Raw genomic sequence first — 13,718 nt, 5'->3', positions numbered from 1 at the left:
AGGAGAGGATTTAATCTCATTAGATAGTGAAGAGGAGGAGAAACCTAAAACAAAAATCAATCAAGCTCTATCCAAAATAAAATGAGCCCCGAAAGAGAGTCAGAAATAAAGAAAAATATAATAAAAGGTTATATCCTGACCTTAAAAATTGTAAAGAAAAATTTGAAGAAGGAAGTGATAATGAGACATCTGAATCAGAAGCCGGTGAATCTGAGGAGGAGATGGTAAAGTCTCGACCTCCGCCATACATTCCCTATCCCGCAGCCCCACCTACAGTTATGCCAGTAGTTGACCCAAGGAAGGAGTTATTAGAAAAAATAGAGAAACTAAAAGAACAATCCAATTAGAAGAACAATATTAGGAGCTTATATCTCAGCTGGGAAGGTTAAAGACCGGAAAAACTGGTAACACTAATAAAACTCCTGAGCCCTCTGTTAGACCACTTAGACGAGGAGCGATTTTAAAAAATACTCCAGCTTCTAACACTCCCGTTGATCTAGGAGAGCCAGAAGCATTTCCTGTAACAGAAACCAAAGACAGCGTGTGAAGGAGGCGGTGGTAACGGGGATACCCCCGCGGTTACTGAGGCACAACGGCTGAGCAGAAGACCCCGGCCTGAAGCAGCCGCAAGAAGCAGAAGGGCAGGCACACCATGGAGGGCGGCGGGGGAAGTGGAAACAAAACCACAGGGGGTTTGGCCGGCTTTTTCGGAGCCGGTGGAGCAGGTTACTCGCACGCGGATTTGGCCGGCGTTCCGCTAACTGGTATGAACCCTCTGTCTCCTGATTTAAATGTGGATCCTCGCTATCTCGTGCAGGATACAGATGAATTTATTTTACCCACTGGTGCTAATAAAACCCGGGGCAGATTTGAACTCGCCTTCTTTACCATTGGAGGATGTTGCATGACAGGGGCTGCATTTGGGGCAGTGAATGGTCTGAGACTAGGACTGAAGGAGACCCAAACCATGGCCTGGTCGAAACCAAGAAACGTACAGATTTTGAATATGGTGACCCGGCAAGGGGCACTCTGGACTAATACTCTGGGTTCTCTGGCTTTGCTTTATAGTGCATTTGGTGTCATCATCGAAAAGACACGAGGTGCAGAAGATGACCTCAACACAGTAGCAGCTGGCACCATGACAGGCATGTTGTATAAATGTACAGGTGGTTTTCGGGGGATAGCACGAGGTGGTTTAGCAGGACTAACACTTAACAGCCTCTATGCACTATATAACAACTGGGAGCACATGAAAGGCTCCTTGCTCCAGCAGTCACTTTGAAGAGACTCGTGAACTGAGGACACTTCAGTAGTCATCCAGATCAAATTTATAAGTCAGTCTGGACTTATTCTTCTTCCTATAATTAGTTTGAAAAATTGGATTTGCTGTGATGAAGGTCGTTGATGGTTTACCAGGACTGGCACGCCTTCCAGCCATTAGGAGCCATGATCCTTTGGTGACTGAGTAATATGTTTCCCATCTCCTTGGGAGAAGATCCTGCACATGTTCACTCTCCTACCCCCTGAACTGGAAAACCACTTACTCCCAGAATTCAGGCCACATTTGTTGTCAGCACTCACCAAGTTTGTCATTTAATGATCCTAAACTGTAGTGTTGCCCTATATTCCCAATAAAGGGTAAAATTAGAACCATAAAAAAAAAAAAAAAAAGAAAAGAAACCAAAGACGATCAGAACCAAACTTGGAGGCACCACCATGGTTTTGACTTTAAGGTTATCAAAGAAATGAAAACCGCTGTTGTGCAATATGGAGCTACTGTTCCTTATACCATGGCCATCCTCGAGGCTATAGCAGAAAATTGGCTCACTCCTACCGATTGGCATACTATCGCCCATGCTACCCTGTCCAGAGGAGATTATTTGTTATGGAAATCAGAATATGTTGAGCTTTGCAAAGACACGGCCAGATGCAATGCACAGGCAGGTAATGGGTGGAACCTTGACATGCTTATAGGTGAAGGAAATTATACCACTAATGAAAATCAAATGCAGTATGATGCAGGACTTTTTGCTCAAATTCAAACTGCAGGCACTGGAGCCTGGAGAAAATTGCCTGCCAAAGGGGACCTTAGTTCCTCTCTTACTAGTATAAAGCAGGGACTGGATGAACCTTTTGCTGATTTTGTACATCTGCTTATAACCGCTGCAGGGAGAATATTTGGAAATGCTGAGGCAGGCACTGAATTTATAAAGCAATTAGCATATGAAAATGCAAATACCACCTGCCAAGCCACAATTAGACCATATAGAAAAAAGACAGACCTATCTGGTTACATGAGGCTATGCGCTGATATAGGAGCTGCGTATCAGCAGGGTCTGGCCATGGCAGCGGCATTACAAGGATTTACAGTGAAACAATATTTGGCTCAGCAAAGCAAGGGAAAATGTTTTACTTGTGGACAAGAGGGACACTTTGCCAGAAATTGTAAGGGCCAAAAAACTCCAAGAGGAGGAGGTGCGAATCCTGGGCTATGCCCCAGGTGTCACCAAGGAAAGCACTGGGCTAACGAATGTAAATCAAAAACTGATGCCCAGGGTCAACCCTTACCTCCCACCCAGGGAAATGGGAACCGGGGCCAGCCCCAGGCCCACAAACCCAAACAAGCTTATGGGGCAATCAACTTCATTCCAGCCAACAGCAATCCATATCAGACCTCTGTAGAGCCACCCCAGGGAGCACAGGACTGGACCTCTGTGCCACCACCCACACTGTATTAACACCTCAGATGGGGGTACAAGCCTTACCAACGGGCATGTATGGTCCCCTGCTGCATAATACTTCTGGTCTACTAATTGGACAAAGTAGCTCCACTATAAGTGGGCTCCAAATCTCTCCTGGCATTATTGACAATGATTATACCAGAGAAATAAAGGTAATGGCATCCTCCCCACAGAACATTTCCACTATTCCCGCAGGACAAAGAATTGCTCAACTATTACTACTCCCATTAATAGGCACAGATAATAGAGTGAAAGGTTTTAAGCACGGTTCAGGGGGATTTGGTTCCTCTGATGCATATTGGGCACAAGCTATCTCCGCCAGTAAACCTATGATGACCTTATGGTTGGACAGTAAGGAATTTAACGGGCTTGTAGACACCGGAGCAGATGTTACCATCTTAAAAAGAGAGGACTGGCCACTTAATTGGCCTCTCTCTCCCATGTTGACTAATTTGAGAGGTATAGGCCAGAGTCAAAACCCTGAAAAAAGCTTGAAATTACTAACCTGGAAGGATAAAGAAGGAAATCAGGGAACTATACAACCCTATGTAATATCAGGACTCCCCATTAATCTTTGGGGAAGGGACTTGCTTTCTCAAATAGGACTTCTCATGTGTAGCCCCAATGATGTAGTCACAGCCCAAATGCTCTCTCAAGGGCTTAAACCGGGAAAAGGTTTAGGAAACTCCAAATCCGGCATTGCTCAACCCCTATCTATAAAGGGACAAAATAGCAAAAGGGGCTTGGGAAATTTAGCCTAGGGGTCATTGACCTTCCTGTACCCCATGCAGACCAAATCACTTGGCTTTCAGATGAACCTGTATGGGTCCATCAATGGCCTTTGTCTTTTGAAAAATTACAAGCTGCACAGCACTTAGTACAGGAACAGCTGGTGGCAGGGCATATTTTAGAGAGTAATTCATGCTGGAACACACCTATCTTTGTCATTAAGAAAAAAATCTGGAAAATGGCGTTTATTGCAGGACTTACGGGCAGTGAACAAAATCATGGTTCATATGGGAGCTCTGCAACTTGGTCTTCCATCTCCTGTTGCTATTCCTTTTGGCTATTATAAAATCATTATAGATCTGAAGGATTGCTTCTTTATCATCCCATTACACCCAGATGATCAGAAACATTTCGTGTTTAGCCTTCCCTCTATCAATTTTAAGGAGCCTATGAAAAGATTCCAGTGGAGAGTTTTACCTCAGGGCATGGCCAATAGCCCCACCTTGAGCCAAAAGTTTGTAGACGTAGCCATACGAAATGTTAGGACTAAATGGAAAAATCTTTATATCATACAATATATGGATGACATTTTGATGGCTGGTAAAAATGGACAGGACATCCTGAAGTGCTACCATGATATGGAGGTAACTTTGAAAGTACATGGGCTTTAAATTGCCCCTGATAAGGTGCACCTACAAGATCCGTATACTTATTTAGGATTCCAGATGATGGGGAATAAAATAACTACTCAAAAAGCAAACCTCAGGATGGATAAGCTAAAAACATTAAATGATTTTCAAAAGCTCCTGGGAGACATAAATTGGCTTTGCCCCTATATAAAATTAACCACAGGAGATTTGAAACCTTTATTAGATACCTTGCAGGGAGATTCTAATCCCAACTCTCCACAAAAACTGTCTCTGGAGGGACACCAAGCCCTCAAGACAGTTGAACAAGCCATACAGTCTCAGTTTGTCACTACTATTGACTACAGCCAACCTTTACTGTTTGTCATATGCAAAACTTCTCTTACTCCTACTGCTGTATTTTGGCAGACTGCCCCAATAATATGGGTACATCTACCTGCCTTCCCCACAAAAGTAATTTACCCTTACTATCAAGGTGTCATGGACATCATCTATCTGGGGAGAGAACAAGGCAAATGATAATTTGGTAAGGAGCCTGAAGCCATTATCCAACCTTACACCAAAGATCAGATAAATTGGCTACTACAGACCACAGACTGCTGGCCTATTGTCTGTGCATCTTACTGCGGCAGCTTGCTCGGTCGGTAGAGGTGGGGTCTGGCTGTGGACAAGGGGTCGGTCCAGCTTAGGATGAGGGGTCAGTCCCGCTTGGGACGAGGGGTCGATCCCACTTGGGACGAGCGGTTGGTCCGGCAGCAGACGAGGGGTCAGTCTCACAGGGGTTGTGCGGTTCGGCTGACGGGGTCGCCCGGCGAAGCCAGCGATGAAGGGGTCGCCCGGAGAAGCAGGCGACGAACTGGGGACAAGGGAGGCCAGGCCCTTGTCGGGGGCTCTCAGGACTGGAGGGCACAGGGCAGAAGAACTACCGCGGAGACAAGGTAAACACACAAGTCCACTTTATTGAGGGAGAGGCAACAGTTTTATAGGGGCTGGGGAAGGCTGATTGGTCGAAGCCATGCCCTGTTCTGATTGGTTGCCGGCGAAAGGTCAGTGGGTGGTACTGGATGGGGGAGGGGTGGTGATTAGGGATTGGCTGTTGCTGTTGCTGGGGGAAGTGGCAGGGTTTAGTGATTGGTGGCTGCTGTTGCTGGGGTAGAGGGCAGACTTGATTTTCCCGCCCACGCCTGGCTGTTGCTGCTGTCGGGGGAGGGGAAAAGGGCAGACTGGAATTTTCCGCCCTGCATCTGCGCAGGGAGAAAGAAGAAGAAGGGTGCCACCCCACAGGCATCATGTGGCGCCATCCGGGAGGAGGGAAGGCCGCGGAAGCATGGCTGCCGAGAAGGTGAGACCCGAGGGAACTCTGCGCCCATGCCGAGCTCCCTTCAGGGGTGGCGGTGAGTCCGACCAGCAACCCTATTATGGGGGCAGCGGCTTGGCCTGCCGGGGCTGCTCCCCCGCGAGGCCAGCAAACCACACTTCAGCTCGAGGGGTGGCCGTAAACCTCTGCTATGGTGTCCTGGACTCTGGCTTTCTCGTCTCGGAATGATGAAAGGCAAAGAGACAGAAGAACCTCCCTGAACAAGAAAGCGGCTCTGGTGAGGAAACTCAGAGCCCAAACGACCACCGCTAGGGGCCGCTGTTGGAAAAGAATTGTTCCTTCCTCCTACTTGCAGGAGGGCAGGGGGCTGGATTCCAAGGCAGGGGGAGGGGCAGGGCCCCTTGGAGAAGGGGCTGTGGGGGAGGGGTTCCCTGGCCCAGGACTGGGACTTTTGTGAGACCCTTTACCCTTCCAAGGGCCTACCTGGTCCAGGCCAAGGGTCTGATTTGGGCAAGGCTGCCTGGACACTCTGAAGAGGCGTGTTCCTCGCCAACCAGAGTGCCGGAGGCCTAGTCAAGTGGGGGCCTACATAGGGTGAGCATTGCCCTGCAGGTCTGTCCAACGGCAATGGTCACAGACATGCTGACTCCCACCGCCGTCACCTCCACATTTTTGTGGCGGGAAAACCTGGCCTTTCCCACCGGTGGCCTGAGGGCTTCTGCCTTGGCTGCCTGCCAGGCCTGGAGAGGCCTGTCTCCCAGACAGGAGAGGCTCAGAGTCTTCCCCTTCCTCGTCAAGGCCCAATCTTTCTCAGTGTTTCTTTTCTGGGATGAGAGGGGCGGGCCCCTGAGCACCCAGACCACTCTCAGCCATGAGCCTGCCCTTTCTCCTCCCGCCCTCCTTTGTGGTACCCTACGAATGAACATTTCCCTTGCCTCCGGGTTCGGGGGACCCAAAACGAAGCTGCTTACCTATTGGGTTGTGAGACTTTTCAGGGGAAAGCATTTCTGCTCACTTGAGGCACTGCGGTCAAGTGGGCTTCCTGGCCCGGGTGTTCCGTGTACCAGGAACACTGTACGCGGCCATCGTGACCGTCCAAAGCGCTTGTATGGGTTGTTTTGGCACCGACTCGAGCCATAACCCTCAGTGTTTGAAACACACACACAAAAGGAAGAACTCATCATCTTAAGCCCTTTTTGCTCTGCCAGAGCACGCCACGCAGCTAGGTGGTTTTCCTCTTGATGGTCGTGCCAAGCTAGCATAGCAGGCAATTCCACAGGTAAACTGTCCCGATTTCCAAAGGAAAGCAGATAGCCCTTCTCACTGGGGCGCAGCTGCCTAGTCGATAAAGCCCCAGGCACTGGTGCTCCTGAGGGCTGCCGGGACACCCAGGTCTACGCTGGTGGCAGCTGGCTCTGGGCTTCAGTGCCCTGCCAGTGGGCCCTCCTTGGGAATAGGTGCTCGGGCATGGGGTGGAGTCGGTTTCAGGTGGGACCTCCCTCCACATGCCTCTTCTGTCCCTTTGGCTGAAGCTGAGCCTGGCACTGGGGTTTTGTGCCTGCGCAGGAGACTTGAATCTCTGGACAGGCCCTGTGCCAGCTGGGACCTGAGCCTGAGCCCAGCTGCAAGCCCTCCACTCAGGTTTGTTGGACTGGCCCGGGTGAGCTAAGAGGGAGGAGAAGATGGTGGTCAGCCCATCAGGAAGTAAAAGTGCCCACACCTGCCAGCGGGAGAAGCGCCTCCAACAGCCCTGTGGGCTCTAAGCCCCCTGTGGCTCCAGCTGCTGCCTGCGCCCTGCCCCCTCTTCTTGGGGCACCGAGCCGGACCCGGGGGCCAGGCACTGTGAGTCTCCCACCGCCCCGGCCCGCCCTCTCCCCCCACCCCTCAGCCCAGCCGAGAACCAAGTGCAGGCGCCCCAGCCCGCCAGGCCGGCCAGGACCCCGCGGTCCCCGCACACAAGCGTCCCGCCCCCGCCTCCCCCTCCCCGCCCTGGGCAGACTCGCCCCACCCCCGCCCCGCCTCTGTTGCTGCGGAGACCGTGCCGCTGGCGGGAGGTGCCCTAGGCGGGGAGGGGGAAGACAGTTGTGATGAGGGGGCGAGTTCTCCACTGGGGAGCCGTCCCCGGTGGTAGTGCCTGCCGGGACACCTGCGGCCATTAGACATCCTGCCGAAACCCAGCGAATGCACTTCCGGGAGCGTGTCCACTGCCAGGAAAACTCACGCACCGGGGGAGCGGGGTTCCCAAATGTACCCACCGAATGCCCCCAAGAGGCCACGGGGAGGAAAGGGGTCGCTGGCGTGGGAGGAGCCTGCTGGGTGGGGGCTGGGCTAGAAGAGAACCTCTGCTATGGGGTCCTGGACTCTTGCTTTCTCCTCTCGGAATGAGGAAAAGCAGAGAGACAGAAGAACCTCCGTGAACAAGAAAGCGGCTCCGATGCGGAAACTCAGGGCCCAAACGACCACCGCTAGGGGCCGCTGTTGGAAAAGAATTGTTCCTTCCTCCCACTTGAGGAGGGCAGGGGGCTGGAGTCCAAGGCAGGGGGAGGGGCAGGGCCCCTTGCAGAAGGGGCTGTGGGGGAGGGGTCCCCTGGGCCAGGCCTGGGACTGGTGTGAGACCCTTTCTCCTTGCCAGGGCTTCCCTGGCCCAGGCCCAGGGTCTGATTCGGGCCAGGCTGCCCGGACACTCTGAAGAGGCGGCTTCCTCGCCAACCAAAGTGCCCAAGGCCTTGTCAAGTGGGGGCCTACCTAGGGCCGGCATTGCCCTGCAGGTCTGTCCCACGGCAATGGTCACAGACATGCTGACTCCCACCGCCGTCACCTCCACCTTTTTGCGAAGGCAAAACCTGGCCTTTCCCACCGGTGGCCTGAGGGCTTCTGCCTTGGCTGCCTGCCAGGCCTGGAGAGGCCTGTCTCCCAGACAGGAGAGGCTCGGAGTCTTCCCCTTCCTCGTCAAGGCGCACTCTTTCTCTGTGTTTCTTTTCTGGGATGAGAGGGGCGGGCCCCTGAGCACCCAGACGACTCTCAGCCATGAGCCTGCCCTTTCTCCTCCCGCCCTCCTTTGTGGTACCCTACGAATGAACATTTCCCTTGCCTCCGGGTTCGGGGGACCCAGAACGAAGCTGCTTACCTATTGGGTTGTGAGACTTTTCAGGGGAAAGCATTTCTGCTCACTTGAGGCACTGCGGTCAAGTGGGCTTCCTGGCCCGGGTGTTCCGTGTACCAGGAACACTGTACGCGGCCATCGTGACCGTCCGAAGCGGTTGTATGGGTTGTTTTGGCACCGACTCGAGCCATAACCCTCAGTGTTTGAAACACACACACAAAAGGAAGAACTCATCATCTTAAGCCCTTTTTGCTCTGCCAGAGCACGCCACGCAGCCAGGTGGTTTTCCTCTTGATGGTCGTGCCAAGCTAGCATAGCAGGCAATTCCACAGGTAAACTGTCCCGATTTCCAAAGGAAAGCAGATAGCCCTTCTCACTGGGGCGCAGCTGCCTAGTCGATAAAGCCCCAGGCACTGGTGCTCCTGAGGGCTGCCGGGACACCCAGGTCTACGCTGGTGGCAGCTGGCTCTGGGCTTCAGTGCCCTGCCAGGGGGCCCTCCTTGGGAATAGGTGCTCGGGCATGGGGTGGAGTCGGTTTCAGGTGGGACCTCCCTCCACATGCCTCTTCTGTCCCTTTGGCTGAAGCTGAGCCTGGCACTGGGGTTTTGTGCCTGCGCAGGAGACTTGAATCTCTGGACAGGCCCTGTGCCAGCTGGGACCTGAGCCTGAGCCCAGCTGCAAGCCCTCCACTCAGGTTTGTTGGACTGGCCCGGGTCAGCTAAGAGGGAGGAGAAGATGGTGGTCAGCCCATCAGGAAGTAAAAGTGCCCACACCTGGCAGCGGGAGAAGCGCCTCCAACAGCCCTGTGGGCTCTAAGCCCCCTGTGGCTCCAGCTGCTGCCTGCGCCCTGCCCCCTCTTCTTGGGGCACCGAGCCGGACCCGGGGGCCAGGCACTGTGAGTCTCCCACCGCCCCGGCCCGCCCTCTCCCCCCACCCCTCAGCCCAGCCGAGAACCAAGTGCAGGCGCCCCAGCCCGCCAGGCCGGCCAGGACCCCGCCGTCCCCGCACACAAGCGTCCCGCCCCCGCCTCCCCCTCCCCGCCCTGGGCAGACTCGCCCCACCCCCGCCCCGCCTCTGTTGCTGCGGAGAACGTGCCGCTGGCGGGAGGTGCCGAAGGCGGGGAGGGGGAAGACAGTTGTGATGAGGGGGCGAGTTCTCCACTGGGGAGCCGTCCCCGGTGGTAGTGCCTGCCGGGACACCTGCGGCCATTAGACATCCTGCCGAAACCCAGCGAATGCACTTCCGGGAGCGTGTCCACTGCCAGGAAAACTCACGCGCCGGGGGAGCGGGGTTCCCAAATGTACCCACCGAATGCCCCCAAGAGGCCACGGGGAGGAAAGGGGTCGCTGGCGTGGGAGGAGCCTGCTGGGTGGGGGCTGGGCTAGAAGAGAACCTCTGCTATGGGGTCCTGGACTCTTGCTTTCTCCTCTCGGAATGATGAAAAGCAGAGAGACAGAAGAACCTCCGTGAATAAGAAAGCGGCTCCGATGCGGAAACTCAGGGCCCAAACGACCACCGCTAGGGGCCGCTGTTGGAAAAGAATTGTTCCTTCCTCCCACTTGAGGAGGGCAGGGGGCTGGAGTCCAAGGCAGGGGGAGGGGCAGGGCCCCTTGCAGAAGGGGCTGTGGGGGAGGGGTCCCCTGGGCCAGGCCTGGGACTGGTGTGAGACCCTTTCTCCTTGCGAGGGCTTCCCTGGCCCAGGCCCAGGGTCTGATTCGGGCCAGGCTGCCCGGACACTCTGAAGAGGCGGCTTCCTCGCCAACCAAAGTGCCCGAGGCCTTGTCAAGCGGGGGCCTACCTAGGGCCGGCATTGCCCTGCAGGTCTGTCCCACGGCAATGGTCACAGACATGCTGACTCCCACCGCCGTCACCTCCACCTTTTTGCGAAGGCAAATCCTGGCCTTTCCCACCGGTGGCCTGAGGGCTTCTGCCTTGGCTGCCTGCCAGGCCTGGAGAGGCCTGTCTCCCAGACAGGAGAGGCTCGGAGTCTTCCCCTTCCTCTTCAAGGTGCACTCTTTCTCTGTGTTTCTTTTCTGGGATGAGAGGGGCGGGCCCCTGAGCACCCAGACGACTCTCAGCCATGAGCCTGCCCTTTCTCCTCCCGCCCTCCTTTGTGGTACCCTACGAATGAACATTTCCCTTGCCTCCGGGTTCGGGGGACCCAGAACGAAGCTGCTTACCTATTGGGTTGTGAGACTTTTCAGGGGAAAGCATTTCTGCTCACTTGAGGCACTGCGGTCAAGTGGGCTTCCTGGCCCGGGTGTTCCGTGTACCAGGAACACTGTACGCGGCCATCGTGACCGTCCGAAGCGCTTGTATGGGTTGTTTTGGCACCGACTCGAGCCATAACCCTCAGTGTTTGAAACACACACACAAAAGGAAGAACTCATCATCTTAAGCCCTTTTTGCTCTGCCAGAGCACGCCACGCAGCCAGGTGGTTTTCCTCTTGATGGTCGTGCCAAGCTAGCATAGCAGGCAATTCCACAGGTAAACTGTCCCGATTTCCAAAGGAAAGCAGATAGCCCTTCTCACTGGGGCGCAGCTGCCTAGTCGATAAAGCCCCAGGCACTGGTGCTCCTGAGGGCTGCCGGGACACCCAGGTCTACGCTGGTGGCAGGTGGCTCTGGGCTTCAGTGCCCTGCCAGTGGGCCCTCCTTGGGAATAGGTGCTCGGGCATGGGGTGGAGTCGGTTTCAGGTGGGACCTCCCTCCACATGCCTCTTCTGTCCCTTTGGCTGAAGCTGAGCCTGGCACTGGGGTTTTGTGCCTGCGCAGGAGACTTGAATCTCTGGACAGGCCCTGTGCCAGCTGGGACCTGAGCCTGAGCCCAGCTGCAAGCCCTCCACTCAGGTTTGTTGGACTGGCCCGGGTGAGCTAAGAGGGAGGAGAAGATGGTGGTCAGCCCATCAGGAAGTAAAAGTGCCCACACCTGCCAGCGGGAGAAGCGCCTCCAACAGCCCTGTGGGCTCTAAGCCCCCTGTGGCTCCAGCTGCTGCCTGCGCCCTGCCCCCTCTTCTTGGGGCACCGAGCCGGACCCGGGGGCCAGGCACTGTGAGTCTCCCACCGCCCCGGCCCGCCCTCTCCCCCCACCCCTCAGCCCAGCCGAGAACCAAGTGCAGGCGCCCCAGCCCGCCAGGCCGGCCAGGTCCCCGCCGTCCCCGCACACAAGCGTCCCGCCCCCGCCTCCCCCTCCCCGCCCTGGGCAGACTCGCCCCACCCCCGCCCCGCCTCTGTTGCTACGGAGACCGTGCCGCTGGCGGGAGGTGCCCAAGGCGGGGAGGGGGAAGACAGTTGTGATGAGGGGGCGAGTTCTCCACTGGGGAGCCGTCCCCGGTGGTAGTGCCTGCCGGGACACCTGCGGCCATTAGACATCCTGCCGAAACCCAGCGAATGCACTTCCGGGAGCGTGTCCACTGCCAGGAAAACTCACGCGCCGGGGGAGCGGGGTTCCCAAATGTACCCACCGAATGCCCCCAAGAGGCCACGGGGAGGAAAGGGGTCGCTGGCGTGGGAGGAGCCTGCTGGGTGGGGGCTGGGCTAGAAGAGAACCTCTGCTATGGGGTCCTGGACTCTTGCTTTATCCTCTCGGAATGAGGAAAAGCAGAGAGACAGAAGAACCTCCGTGAACAAGAAAGCGGCTCCGATGCGGAAACTCAGGGCCCAAACGACCACCGCTAGGGGCCGCTGTTGGAAAAGAATTGTTCCTTCCTCCCACTTGAGGAGGGCAGGGGGCTGGAGTCCAAGGCAGGGGGAGGGGCAGGGCCCCTTGCAGAAGGGGCTGTGGGGGAGGGGTCCCCTGGGCCAGGCCTGGGACTGGTGTGAGACCCTTTCTCCTTGCCAGGGCTTCCCTGGCCCAGGCCCAGGGTCTGATTCGGGCCAGGCTGCCCGGACACTCTGAAGAGGCGGCTTCCTCGCCAACCAAAGTGCCCGAGGCCTTGTCAAGCGGGGGCCTACCTAGGGCCGGCATTGCCCTGCAGGTCTGTCCCACGGCAATGGTCACAGAATGCTGACTCCCACCGCCGTCACCTCCACCTTTTTGCGAAGGCAAAACCTGGCCTTTCCCACCGGTGGCCTGAGGGCTTCTGCCTTGGCTGCCTGCCAGGCCTGGAGAGGCCTGTCTCCCAGACAGGAGAGGCTGGGAGTCTTCCCCTTCCTCGTCAAGGCCCACTCTTTCTCTGTGTTTCTTTTCTGGGATGAGAGGGGCGGGCCCCTGAGCACCCAGACGACTCTCAGCCATGAGCCTGCCCTTTCTCCTCCCGCCCTCCTTTGTGGTACCCTACGAATGAACATTTCCCTTGCCTCCGGGTTCGGGGGACCCAGAACGAAGCTGCTTACCTATTGGGTTGTGAGACTTTTCAGGGGAAAGCATTTCTGCTCACTTGAGGCACTGCGGTCAAGTGGGCTTCCTGGCCCGGGTGTTCCGTGTACCAGGAACACTGTACGCGGCCATCGTGACCGTCCGAAGCGGTTGTATGGGTTGTTTTGGCACCGACACGAGCCATAACCCTCAGTGTTTGAAACACACACACAAAAGGAAGAACTCATCATCTTAAGCCCTTTTTGCTCTGCCAGAGCACGCCACGCAGCCAGGTGGTTTTCCTCTTGATGGTCGTGCCAAGCTAGCATAGCAGGCAATTCCACAGGTAAACTGTCCCGATTTCCAAAGGAAAGCAGATAGCCCTTCTCACTGGGGCGCAGCTGCCTAGTCGATAAAGCCCCAGGCACTGGTGCTCCTGAGGGCTGCCGGGACACCCAGGTCTACGCTGGTGGCAGGTGGCTCTGGGCTTCAGTGCCCTGCCAGGGGGCCCTCCTTGGGAATAGGTGCTCGGGCACGGGGTGGAGTCGGTTTCAGGTGGGACCTCCCTCCACATGCCTCTTCTGTCCCTTTGGCTGAAGCTGAGCCTGGCACTGGGGTTTTGTGCCTGCGCAGGAGACTTGAATCTCTGGACAGGCCCTGTGCCAGCTGGGACCTGAGCCTGAGCCCAGCTGCAAGCCCTCCACTCAGGTTTGTTGGACTGGCCCGGGTGAGCTAAGAGGGAGGAGAAGATGGTGGTCAGCCCATCAGGAAGTAAAAGTGCCCACACCTGCCAGCGGGAGAAGCGCCTCCAACAGCCCTGTGGGCTCTAAGCCCCGTGTGGCTCCAGCTGCTGCCTGCGCCCTGCCCCCTCTTCTTGGGGCAC

General features: G+C 56.0%; 1 pseudogene; it reads left to right on the top strand.

Moving 5' to 3' along the window:
• The first annotated feature begins 538 nt into the window (after window positions 1-538).
• On the top strand, window positions 539-1,660 carry LOC101416564 (mitochondrial import inner membrane translocase subunit Tim23 pseudogene; annotated as a pseudogene).
• Window positions 1,661-13,718: the final 12,058 nt, after the last annotated feature.

The sequence above is a fragment of the Dasypus novemcinctus genome, chromosome 25 (genome assembly GCF_030445035.2).
Source record: "Dasypus novemcinctus isolate mDasNov1 chromosome 25, mDasNov1.1.hap2, whole genome shotgun sequence".
NCBI classification, from domain to species: domain Eukaryota; kingdom Metazoa; phylum Chordata; class Mammalia; order Cingulata; family Dasypodidae; genus Dasypus; species Dasypus novemcinctus.
Note: the sequence above shows the minus strand (reverse complement) of the source record. Positions and strands in the feature narration are given on the sequence as shown.